This window comes from Lagopus muta, chromosome 15 (assembly GCF_023343835.1).
Source record: "Lagopus muta isolate bLagMut1 chromosome 15, bLagMut1 primary, whole genome shotgun sequence".
In the NCBI taxonomy this organism is placed as follows: domain Eukaryota; kingdom Metazoa; phylum Chordata; class Aves; order Galliformes; family Phasianidae; genus Lagopus; species Lagopus muta.
The window spans coordinates 14,810,860-14,824,404 of NC_064447.1; the positions used below are offsets into that span (position 1 = coordinate 14,810,860).

A 13,545-nucleotide genomic window follows, 5' to 3' on the forward strand; every position below is an offset into this window, starting at 1 on the left:
TGCAATCTACTTTGGATGATAATTGTATTATTGCAACATTTTTTCATCTAATTGGGATGTTTTTCAGGAGTGCACCGTGTAGTTCAGATACAGATATGGTAGGAATTCATGTAAGAAAATCTCATGACCTCTGTTAAGGGAGGTATCAAGCTGAAAGGTTTTTTAAAGATTTTTATGGCCTATTATTTTAGTCATATTATAAGAAATTTCATCTAATAGGACTATATAAGGTTATTATGCATTAGATTAAGAATGTGTTTTTTTCATACTTTAAGTCAAAGCAAAGCGATTTGCTCCTAATGCTCTACTTAATTGACTAGCCAGCACCAAAGCACTGCCTGAGTGAGGGAGGAAGTATATTTTTGAATTAGCAGATCTCTACTTTTAATTCCCTTAGTTCAGAAATGTAACTGTAATTAGAAAAAAGGCATCCATACGATGACTTTTTTAGTCCCAGATGGGTAGCTGTCATTTTGAACATAATCTTTTCTTCTCCTTTTGAAGTAGAAATGAGTAATCTTGGAAATATTAATCTGACTTCAACTATATTTATTCTTCTATCAACAGTGATGACAGACTTTGATTTCTTGCCATACGCAGTATGCACTGTGGTGCAGAGGACTCCGGTTGCTGTAATTTTCAGAAGGAAGAATAATGATCACAGAGAACTGTAAGTAAGTTATTGTGGTTTATTTGTATACTACAAAAAGCAAAGTTCTCAAGAGTGAGGACAAAAGATACACCAACTTTGAATCCCTGCTAAAGAGATGATGGATGGTAATTTGTAAGTGATAAAGATTGGCTTCCTTTTTTGGCAGTGGTTACCTGGTACAGGACCAGCTGTACACCTGTTCCTGCTGGGCATGCTGCCATTGGGAATAGTTGTGTCAGAACAAATAATAATAATAGAAAAGTAAGAATGATTCATCATGTCAGGAAAGATGTTTAGATATTGGAATTTTTTCTCTTAACTATTGGAGCGATAAGCCTCAGCACAGCTCTTTCTGCCCTTGTCAACATGGTCTGCAGTGACATAACTGCAGTTGTCATGTGTTTAGACTTCCTTTATTTTATTTTATTTTTTTCGGTTGCAGGGTATAAGTGTGTTCATTGGGGTGGGTATTCTGCAGCGAGCCCTGTGTCCTGCAGAACTTTCCCTCCTTACTTCATGAAAGTAATTTGGATTGCTTGGGCTTAAATATCCATATAGACAGGCCAGCAATCTCTGTAAATGGCATAAAAACTTACATTCTTCTTAGCAAGCATTTTCCTAAAAATGCAGCCTTATTTTGGAGGGAAAAAGCTACACTATGCAGTTTATTTTTACCACAGGCAATGTCAGAGACAAGAGGCCAGATCCAATCAAATGAAGTAAATGGAATTACCCTGAATTTACTCCTGTATAAGTGGGAGCTTGTTTTAAGCCCCAAGCTATGTGAAAATGATTGCTGTTCTTGTTGCTAGCATTGCCCATGTGAGAGTTGACATAAATATGACCCAGAGTGAACTTGCTTAGCAAGTGATAGGCTGTGTGTTTTCACTGTGAGTAAAAGGCTTTAAGAGTTGAAATCTCAGATTTGTGAAGGAAAAGAGGTGCCTAAGTTCTGTTAAGATCAATAGGAATTAAATGCTTAAATTAAATGCTGGACCTATGCCTCAGAAAGCTTTTAAGAACTTTTTTAGCAACTCTGCGATCTTCTCAGCACTATCCTCATGATTAAAATCTGACTTTTTAACTGCTCTGAAACTCTTGATGAGAATAAATGTCGAAGTTTGTTTTAGGTTGACTTTTTGTAAGAAATCAGCACTATGCTTTTGCTGACTTATTACCTGGGAAATATTAGCATACTTTTAAAATTTGCGAGCAGCTGAGGAGGTAAAAGTTTCCATTACAGCATTTGGGAAGGACTGCACTCCGCCGTGAGTAACTGCATAGACAGTTACATGGAGTTGAAGAATGATCTTGTAAGCAGGTGTATTATGACTACAGAAGAATTTAAATACTATGTAATAGTGTATAACTTGTCAGCCCCCCTCTTCCCCCACTTAGAGCGGATGGCAAAAGAAAGGCATTCGGTCCTTCTGCAGACTCTTAAAATTTCTGCTGTGATTTAAACTATTTGAAGTCCCATTATTGTTCTGCTTTAGCTACTCTCTTGTACAGTATCGCTGTACAAAAAGATGCAAACTCAAGAGAGGTACATGAGGATTATATCAGAAAGAAACCTGCTTGTTCTAGAGGAGGGTAAAAAGTGTATGCACCCAATGCTTATGTGGCTTGGTGATAAGTTGTTCTGTATGTGGCCTGTTTTGCTGCACGTCTCTTTAAAGCTGTTAATATAAGACATCAAAAAGAAACTGTGTTTTTTACAAATACAAGATTTATTTATCACCTAGCTCTGGTAATTCTAAGTTTGAATTATGCCTTTAAATGCTTCACTATGTGGAAAAGTTTAATAAAACAAGCATGTGCTTGCATATATAAATATATATATATATATATGTATTTATGTAAGTATATATGCATTGGAGATTTAAATATTGTGCCAGAAACCAGCTGCAAAGGCGGTTCGAATGGCTATTGTGTACCTCTCATCCTAATGGTACCCCTGATATTTCAGGAAATGGAACAAGCCACAACTGTAACTAAGGCCAACTTATATCTGGTAACAGCAACATTCAGATCTTCAGTTCTCAAGAGCCTGTGAAAAACACTGTAAATTCAACTGAACTAGTAAATTGTGGTTAATTAGAGGGAGGGAAAAATAATTCTTCTAATTGAATGATGGGTACACAATGAAAATACTATAAGGCAGCTTCCGAAAAGATATACAAATGGGGTAAGTTTCTGCCTTTGCACTGGGGGACCTCTGTAACTTAAAACATGAAGAGTGAAGCTCAGCAGGTCCAGACTTGGTATCGGCACAGTTTTCAAATTGTTTCGGAACTTGAGAGTTGCAAGAGTTCTTGCAGCTGATTCTTGTATAGGCACAGCCTGACAAGCACAAGTGTAGAAAAGCATCTTAGGTTACAGATCTTTTTCCATTTGCAGTTTCTGCAGGAGATCTGCTACTGCAAAATTGGCAGGCATCTTGTGGAAAAAAACAACCAAAAAACCCCCTCACAACCCCCAAGGTGACAAAGAACACTAAATTTCACACAGCAAGCTGCAGAAAAATATTTTCTTCCTTGTAGAACAACAGTAGATACCATGTCCAAATTTTTCCATTGATCAAAATAATTCAACAGAACGAAATTCTGCTGCTCTTGTGCTACAGAAATCTTCTAATAACTAAGTGATGCTTAATGTAGCTTTAAAGCTAACCCCCACCCCATGTTCTTTCCATCAAGCATAACTGTTCAGCATCTTGATATAATATACAGCTTTCAGATCAGAAATGTAGTGGTAAGAATGATTTTGAATCCCTCAAATGAGGTCTCAGTGTACATGTATTGTGTTGCCTTTTTGTTTTTGTCACTGTTGTTGGTCATGTTGACTGATTGATAACTGAGTCCCTAAAAATTACCTAGTGTCACCTAGTTGTGCTTTGTATGGCTTGTCTTGGAATGTATGTGCAGCTAGGGAAGTAGAAAGCAGGGTTTTCTAATGGTGGGAATGACTGTCAGCTTCAGTTTTGAGATGACCCAAGCTGAATTTTGCCAAGTTCCCCATGATAAACCATTGCATAGCTCTGAGTCTTCTGCCATGCTTAATATGTTTTGCCAAGGCATATTAAACATTGCTGTTCCACAACTTTTTGAATGCAAGAATTATAAACAATTACAGTATAATCACCAAAGTTAAAGGAACTGTCCTATCAACATGTGTGCAGATATGGCACCCAACAGAGAGGTTTAGAGATGGGATTCCTGTTCTGTTTCTGTTCACTTAATTGCAAGCTGTTTGTCAGAATCTGGGACAGTTTTAGTACTGAATGTTCAGAGAGGATGCATTATTTTGTGTTGTTGTTGTTAATGGCAGTGTGCAGGTATGTTTTTCTTTATTGCCAGAACAAGAATTCTGTCTCAAAGCTCTGAATTCTGACTTTTCCTTGACACTTGCTTCAGTTTTTTTGTTTGGTATATATAGATGACAAAAGTCTTTCAGTGTAAAGGCTCTACTTCTAACACCTATCTAAAAAAGAGGGATGAGTCTATGCAAAAAGGAGTCATTTAGAACATAACAGCAGGGAGCTCTGGGAAGCATTGCCCTGTGTTATTGCACAGACTGCTGCTTCACAAGGCTCCAAGCAAATTAAAAACTGTGATTGAAAAAAGCTTGACAGAAATTTGAGAGGAAAGGTGCAATTAACGTCGGTTAATAACAAATTAATTATACAAAGAATGATGTTCAATTATTTTATTTTGCCCAGTATCTTTCCAACAGATTTATCGTCTGTTTGCGTTCTGAGGCTGCATTGTTCAATTTATTATTGGCCCACTGTCTGTGCACATATGCAGATCATTTTGAAAGTAATGCCCCCATTTACCTCTGTGGAAACTACAACAGATCCAGAGAGCACAGTATCACTATTTAGCAAATTTGCAGCTACAAGACACTATTCTTCAGCACGCTCACCACTGTTAGCTGCGCGTTTTCACACTGGTGAGTCTGTGTGTCGCGTTCATGAAAATCTGCGGTAGGTGAGGTGACCCACTGCTGTTGTTGCCACTGCTGAACTGCACCACCTGCAGCCTCACTGTGCTCACACCCCCTCTTTGGTCTCTGTAAGTATTCACAGTCATCAATGAATGTCAGTGGATAAAATTTTTTCCACATGGAGGAATTCAGTTCCACCCTTCGCTCCCCCCACACTTCCATGTCAGGCGCCATTCTGTCCCAGTGCCCCTCTGCTGCCATCTGTCACACAGCAACAACCTGTCACGGAATGTTGGTGGGCAGGTTCAGCCTCTGCTGCCATCCCACCAACAGCTGCCTCTGATGTTGTGGGCTGACATCACAAAATAGGAGGCGTTACTTTCAGAGCAGTTCTTAAGTTTCCCTTTCACTTAAATGCAGTAAAGACAAATGCATAAGAGAATGTTTTTAATAGTATTGTAGTGACATTTTCTCCTGGGCTTCAGCCATGCTCTTTTATCTATATTCATGTGCTCTTTAGCTGGGCTCTGAGGGGTTTATTTGGTCAGCTGTATCAGTGGAAGCTGGTAATATGTAAAATCTGATACTTCCTTTTCCTTCGGGGGTGGATGCAAGTTAAAATGCTCAAATATCTGACAATCCTTTACTGATGTTTGCATACCCACAATTAGCTGTGGGAGGCTTATTTTGTTATATAGTGACATCCCCTCTTCACATCTAGGTGAAGTGAAATAATCAGAAATCACCAGCCTGGGGCCCAGTAGAAGTGAAGCTGTTTTGAATGCCAGGAGGAGTCAAACAGTGAGGAAGTCCCACTCTGCAAGAATCTCCCTGTGGGAGTTCTTCCATTTAAACTGCGTTATGATTCCATTTTGAGTGTCCATTTCTCAGTTACTTGTAAATATTCTGCGTTCCTGAGGGATGCATCATATTTAGCACTTCGCAATTGTGCACAAAATTTACTGCTCTATGAAAACAAAGAGTAATTTGCCCCTTCACGAAAAAAGGGGACTCCTGGGACTGCAGATGATTAGACTGTTGCAGGGCTGCTTTATCAGCCATTTTATAGCCTAAGTTATTACCTTCAGCTGTTTTTTATCTGTTGTTTACCAATAATTGTTTACATCAGTGTTTTCTGCAGTCTTTTTGTCTTTTATCACTACGACTCCATCACCCTCCTCTCGTTACCCATTTTCTGCTTCTGTTGGCTGGCTAGCTGTAATATGATTTCTGTGTTATTGAAAAGCAGCTTTCTCTCTATTCTTTTTCAGTGCTCTTTCTGAAAGCTGTGATTGCAAAATTGTACCAAGCAAGGCTGCTGGGTTTTATTTATCTCTCTCTGTTATATTTGCATTTTGCTGAAAGTCATTTCTGATTTATTTTATTTTTTTTAGTAAACATAATTAGCTCTTGTGAATAGGAAACTGTATTTCTTGATTGCTTTTTAGTGAAGCACTTTTTTTTCTCCTTTGAGACACATTGTAAACAGGACTGTTTGGAGAGGTATATTTTCTGTTCGGATTTTTTTTCCTAGCTAGGATGTACTGCTAGCCTTAGGAATCTGCAGATCTCTTCTTAATACAGACTAACTGGAAATGTTGCCTGTTCTCCAAAACCATTAAGAGTGATGTGCCAGATTCAGTCATTGACTTATAGTGATAGGAGTTTCTGCTCAGTTAATTAGTTCATTCTCTGATAAGTATTATTTGGAAGGTACCTCATGGGCATAGTATGATGAAACAGTATTGAAAAATACAGGAGTATATGCAGTGGTCCTGTCATACCTAGATGTTAATCTAGGTATTAGATCGGTTACATAAAACTGATTTTTCTGTATGTTCCTTATGCTCCTTTTCAGTGAAAGCCCCAGAGATACTCTATCGTCCGTATTACATTTGTCAATCTTGCTTAATCTGTGAGTTTTACATTCTCTGTTCTCTGCACATTGGTAGCTTAGGCTTGTTGTGCTAGCATTCTCCTTTGAAATAATTTCACAACAATTTTTGTTGTGAAATTATTCTATGCTTAGAAAGCAGAAGGATAGTTTTTATGTTAAATTTTATTTGATATGACATGTTTTGAGTGTCCTCTGGGATATTTTTATCTTGATTTTTATTAGTGATGTTAGCAGAATATAAGAAGGTTTCATTACCATAAATAATCAAATGCTCAACATATTTTCTTTTCCATATCACTAGGACCTCGTACTTGCTATGACTGAAAAGTTCTTAAAGAAAACTCGTGGCAGGCAGTGGATAGCAAGGAGGAGCAGCCCAAAATCGATTCTCAGGTAAGCATTTTAATGTCTGTTAAACTGAGCTGAGATTCATAGGGTGACTTTTTTTTTTTTTAATTCTATTTTCTAAAACCTTTCGCTGGAAGGACCTTCTTATTTTAACTTACATTTGAAGAGGTTTTTCCCAAGCTGTTTGCAAATCTAGTTCAACAGTTAAGAACATCTGTCTAGTGTGTTTTTGTTTTTTGTTTTGTTCTGCATTGACTATTGAATATTATGATGCAGAAAATGGTGAAATTTCACATTAATGGAAGCCATGTTTCAAGGTAGCAGGCGATACACAGACATAACGTTTGCGTGTTCTAAAATCTGGAGCAAAATTTGTCCTTGCATGTTAGGATACTTAAAATTTGTGTACACATACTCAAATTTGGTAAACTTCTTTATTAAAAAAAATTTAAAGTATTTTCTGAATGAGGTGTTTGTTTTCGTTGCTTTAAAAGAAGTAAAGTAGGAATGTTTTCAGCCAGGTTTTATTTTGTTTTGAAAGGTATCCAAAGCAACTATAATTAATGCATCATTTCTAGCGTGTATTAGGGGCCAATGTGCTTAAAATAGAAGTTCGTTCACTTCATTTTAAATATAGGAATTAGTATACATGAACTATTCTCAATATGTTTATCTCTTAATCGTAGTGATTAGGCATAGCTACAATGCTTAAAACTGAAGTAATTGGTTAAATAGTCGGTGCTAAAAGGCCAGCAATATGAGGAGCATTCTGGGGACAGCAGTGCGGATCTTGGAGCAGAACAGGCTGCACGTGGCCATGGCACTGAGCTAGAGTCAAGAGGAGTGTGGACAACAAACTGCATTAGGATTACATGCGTGTTTTTTTAAGCTTCACTGAAATTCTCATCCTTGGTATTTAAGTCTGAACAATAAAAGTAGGTTCTTGATTGTAAATGTAATTTATTTTTCTAGGATTTTCTGTTGTCATTCTCTCTGATGCACTTGTTCTTAAATTCATCAAACTGGCTTAGGAAATGTGATTGGATGCAGCTATACTGACCATAGTGTGCTATTTTGTGATAGCTGAGGTGACCTCACAGAGCCAAGAGTACTGCAGCATTAGTGTTTGTTTCCAAGCAGTAGAGCTTCCTTGCTGTGCCCTTGGAAATAATATTATCAATTTAAAATTCTTGAGTAGCCTAGTGTTTGTTCTTACGTAAATTTACATCAACTCTAATTTTCTTAAATTTGTTGCAGAATAAATCAGTAATTTTTATTCGGTGTTCAGCAGTCTTACATGTCCTGAGATACAGCTACAGAACACATTGTGCTGGCTCCCTGTTGTACTTCCTGCTAGTGGGGCAGAAGAAATACCCACAGAGGGTGGGTATAACTTGGCAGGTGCAGGGCAGTGGTGTTTTTGTAGCAAAGCAAGGGATTTTGCAATCTGTTGGTCTTAATTCTTTCTGACATCACAGAGCCTGACGAAAGATATAGTTCTCCAAATGAAAAGATTTCAGAATTTTGATTTTTGTCTTAAGAGTGTCTGAAAATGCTTTTAAATGAGTGACATCTACAGTCTTGTGAATTCAAAATAACTTGAAATATCCAAACTAAGATTAGATTAATAGACAAGGACAAACATGTGCAAGAGGTATTTTTTTTTATGTGACATCATAGTGTGTTAGCAAAGTATTGATAATGATTCTGAATGCTTCATATCATTTTATCTAAGCCCCAGTACCTTTGCAGGTTTCTGATAGTAAACCCAGGTGGGTAAACTAAAAGATCAGTGTTTCACAAGTGAGCATTTGTCACTTCTCTTTCATGCCTTGACTAGCATAAAAATCTGAAAAGCTGCTCTTTAGATTTGTGTTTGAATAGTGAATATGCAGCACTATAGTTAGAAAATACATGTGCAGGTCTTCCTGAACTTCATTTCTTGAGCATAATTGTCAGAATGTGCGTAACAACTGACAGACCAGTTAAAGGTAACATTTGTGGCTGAGTAATCCTAAATAATTATGCCAAGCTGTAGCACATGTCTTTATGCCCAAGATAACCCTTCTGAAATGGCATCTCAGAATATCAGTGTGAAAAATGACACAAACTATGTTGTTTGTTTTTCTGTTGTTGTTGCCATCATCTTCCAGTTGCTTTCAGCAGATTTTCGTATATACTTGTGGTGTCTAGGAAGGTTTTCTAGAAAGCTTTAGTTTTGTAGCAGCTTTCTGCACCTCTTCAGAAATGAACCACAGTGGTGCAGTGTACAGGTAAATCAGCTGCATGCTTAGGCTGTATGATTGGCACGTGGTCTGAGCAGATTCCATCCTATGTTGTGGTGCTGTTACTTGTGCTAGTCTCACCTGCATCGAAGCAGGTGCAAATTTCTGTGTGCCAAAATAGTCCAAAGACTATTCTTCTCCTTGGGAAACCATGGGGGAATTTTCCTTCTTAATACAGAAAGTAACTTAACAACAGCTTCAAATGGCAACAATTGCTAAGGGAATAAATATATGGATTATCTTTGCAAGTGTTTTTGCCCAGATTACATACATAGGAAATGCGTGTGCAGCAACAGCTATTGTGCAGCTGTTCTTAATAGGATATTCAGCAATAACTTGGATTTAAAGGAAGCGTGAAAGGAACCTCTAGACTAGTTCTTTGCCTCTAATTCTGAAAGATTCTTCTAGTTCTGTTCCATTATTGTCTTCTAAGTTTGATTTTTTTTTTTTGCCTTTTTTTTTTTTTTTTTTGCTATACCTTTCTTGCTGTGTTGTTTCCTTGAAGATTTTCTGTAAATTATGTTCAAGCTGAGTTATGTTCCAGATGCTTCAGATCACCCTCCCCCACCACCACTCTGTGCATACTCTAAACCCACCCCAGCAGAAGATTCACCTGAGCATCAAGTGCAGGCAGAATTTGGTATACTGATACCTCATGAAGGCAGTCAGTATCTTTGAGATTGTCCTTAGGCTGGAGCTGCTTATGTTGTTTGCTTCACTTGCGGCATCACTGCTTTTCACAGTCAGTAAATCTCAGCCTTCTGAGTGCTGGAATTTAATTACCCTGCTTTATTCAAGCAGCTGTTACAAAGAGCTGAAAGTAGAAGTCCCTTTGGTGCCCATTACGAGCTGCTTTCAGTGTTTGTTTTGCAGAAGCATTTATGTTCCCCATAAATAACATCATTGACTGTCTGAACCATGGTGTAGGAAAATACTTACATATCTGAGATAAACAAATTCTTGTGTCTGTCTGATCAGTGCTTAATGATGGTTTTGCACAGTTGTAAAAGCAGCTCTGTTCACTGTGCTTCAACAACCCTTAGATAATTTGTCCAGGTATAAAAATTTTAAAGGGCATGTGTATCATCTGTCTTAATTCTTATCTCATGTTTTTTATTTTGATAAAATGCTCAAGTACTGGTCACTGGTATCACTCTGAGTAGTAACCCTGTTAGTTTTCTTCTAACTACTAGTTTTGTTCTAAATGGTCTGCTTAAGAAGTGCTTTTCAGAGTCCCAGGTGGAAAGTGAAGAATCAGAAGAGGAATGGAGACCAGTTGTTCTGTACAACTGCTGCTTAATCAGTTTTAGATATACAGGGTTTGTGCATTTCTACTTGTTTGATGTAAGTGATCAGAAACTGTACTACAGTGTGCTTGGAGAAATCTACCTTTGAATTAGAATTTCTAGCCTTAGTTTTTTCCCAAAATGGAGTGGATCTATAACAAATCAGTTTTCTTGGGAATAAAAATGTCAAATGTAAGCAATTCTAATTAGAAAGGTGTGTCGCTTTCCTAAATTTTCACGTCCTACGTCTACCAAATAATCTCGTACAGCACTAATACTGCTCACTTGACCCCTCATAAATTTTCACTTGAAGACCTCTATCTGGTAAATACTTTAAATCATCTCAATGAATTAATACATAATAATTTTATGCATGGCAGAGAAATCATTGAAATTGGCGCCCAGAGCTAAGAGTCAACAACAGGAACTATGTAACTTTGGATGTACCTCTTCATGTTGCTGTCGTGCAGAAGCCTTCACTACTTTTTAAAAAAGTTTACGTATTCAGAGCAGGAAACAAAACTACACTGCATTACAGAAGCTCCCTGTGTGAAGCAGTTCCCTGATGGCTTTTAGGGTATATGAAAGAAAGTAATTCTCAGTAGCAGTAAGATTAATTCCCTGGGAGTTTGTGCACACAAGTTGTGTATGAGTTTTTTGGTGGGTGTTTTGTTTTCATTTTTTGTTCTGTTTGCAGTGTGCTCATTTCCTAAAATTTTGTAAGTATTGTTTTGATGGAATAAACTTTAGTGTTGAATCTATAGTTATACAGTGTCAGATTATGTAGGTCTTCTGTAAGGCGGTACCTGTTACACAGTGCCATTCATTACAGCTGTCCAGTGCGTACTTGCAAGTTTCCTGAGAGCTGTGCAAGGGTAATTCTTTCCAGTATCAGCCTGTCATTCAGAACAAAGCAACTTGAATGCTCACCGCAGAGATTAGGTATTTTTCCTCTTTCGAAATGGTCATTGGAGGGAGTCTGATGATGATTTTTGTGCAAGACCCCTGACCCAGAACAGCAACTTTGTATTTCTGCCATGTATTTCAAAATACATGCGTGGCTAGCCAGCTGAGGATCACTGAAGTCTTTTGGATATTGTTGAAGACAGTCATGCAAAATATGTGTTAGTCTGAGATCTTTAAGTGAAAAAAAAAAAGGAAAAGTTTGTGGGCTTAATTACTAAAAGCAAGATGCAAGGGAAATATAAGGAAGAAAATTGCTGTTAAAATACAATTTCTAACCAGTGTATGCTAGTAACCAAGAAAATAAAATATTACGGTGTGACAAAGTACGTGGTCAGAATGCTTTCTTTGGAATTAGTGGATTCCATCTCCGGGATCTCACTGGTTGGTGCTTTTTTCACTGCTTGTCACATTCTTGAGGAAGGTTGAACAGTTTTCTTAGGAAGATACCAAAGCTTGTAACTAAAAGAGGCACTTAAAGACTTCTACCTATTGGATACATGTTGGTTTTTGTAGGTCAGATGCACTTAGTGCAGGGATCTTCTCAGCCACTGAAAGATCTTGGTCATAAGGTCATTGGTTCTAAGGATGGTGAAGCACTGGCAGAGGTTGCTAGAGATGTAGCAGATACCCCATCCTTGGAGATGTTCAAGGTCAGAACAGTGTTCTGAGCAGCCAGATCTAGCTGTAGATGTTCTGGTTCATTGCATTCTATCTTTGCTCCAACCTCAGCAAGCCCAAAAGTACTGATTCTTATCCCAAAATGGATCTCTAATCTATTCTGGTTACAGATTGGTCTCCCTAGGACCCTTCAAGAAATAGGATTGGGCTCACAGAATGTAAACTGGAAGTCATTTATCTGAGAACTGTTATCAATACTTTCTTCTGTCGCAAGTATAATGAAAAATATGAAATATTTAGTAATTATAAGCATTAAGAAAGCAAACATACTTTCATATTAAAGGAGTCCTCTTACCTGAAGGTATATGAGCAAGCTAGAAGATGTGAAGGAACACATGTAATTTAGCACATATTTAAAATAATTTGGTAATATTTTCATAGGTGTACTTCTTATAAAAAAGATTTATATTCTGTATTACTGAAAATGCCGCTGATTACTACATCTTCTGAAGAAACTGAAGTGTAGCAGAATATCAGTGACAGATCTTGTGATCATTTTTATTACTGACTTGAACAGGCTGTCAGAGAAACAGTGGAGGGTCAAGCTCCCAAGAAAAGAGAATATGGTTGAAGAGTGGTGATTGCCTATCCCAGATAATATTCAGGGCTGATGTGAGAGACTTCCTAAACAGTAGTTTTGCCAACAGAGTTGTTTCTTGCTTGTATATTGATCTTGACAGTCATGGCTCAGTCTGCTACTTTGCTCTCTCCGATTCTCTAAGCAAAAACCACGTTACACTGATGCTGAGATGTCTCCACACAAAAGTGGGATCCTGCCTGTGAGACACTGTAAGCGGAATTGAGAGTTTTGGTCCTTCTTTAATGCACATTGCTTTCAGCACTCAGGCAGTAAGCACAGCATACTATTTGTGCTCCAGAAAAAGTCATCAGGGTGGCTTTTGGTAAATAGGAATACCGGTGCTCCCATGCTGCATGACTCTGGGAGCAACCTTTTACTGAAAATAGTTCTCATTATTCATCACCCCCGGAGTGCAGAAATTTTCTTTTTGTACCACTAAATGAATGTGCAACAGATCACTGAGAACTGTTAAGATCTTGCTTCACCAGTAGGATGCTCTGCAGAACAAGCTTCAGGAAGAGCTGAGGATTGCCTGTGGGATACTACGAAGGTCATGTTTTTCACAATGGTCTCAGTCATTATTCTCAGCAGTTCACTGTACCAGCAACTCTCACATTTCTGATATTACAATTCTCAAGTTAAATTCTGTTTATCCGTTTCCATATTTTTCTTCCTAATAATGTTGTTTATTTAACTGCGGTTTTCACTGCTTTTGCTGTTTATCGTGGAGTGTTTACTGTGTGCTGTCACCATAAATGGATCTTGATTATTTGTTCAGAGACAATAACACGCAATTTTTAATCCTCATAGAAAACAAGTATAAGAAATATTATCTGTCTGAAGTCAGATGAAAATGGGATTTTTTTGTGTGTTGTTTTTGGGGAACAAGAAGTCTCATGGGTGAA

At 37.7% G+C, this 13,545-nt stretch overlaps 1 long non-coding RNA gene across 2 annotated transcripts in view; it reads left to right on the forward strand.

The window, feature by feature from the left end:
* The window catches only part of LOC125700968 (uncharacterized), a 192,548-nt gene that overhangs the window by 15,793 nt on the left and 163,210 nt on the right, over window positions 1-13,545 (forward strand). For both annotated transcript variants that reach the window (XR_007380115.1, XR_007380116.1), the window contains exons 5-6: window positions 568-670; window positions 6,799-6,890. This is a non-coding gene — a long non-coding RNA (uncharacterized LOC125700968). The remainder of the gene's footprint in view (window positions 1-567; window positions 671-6,798; window positions 6,891-13,545) is intronic.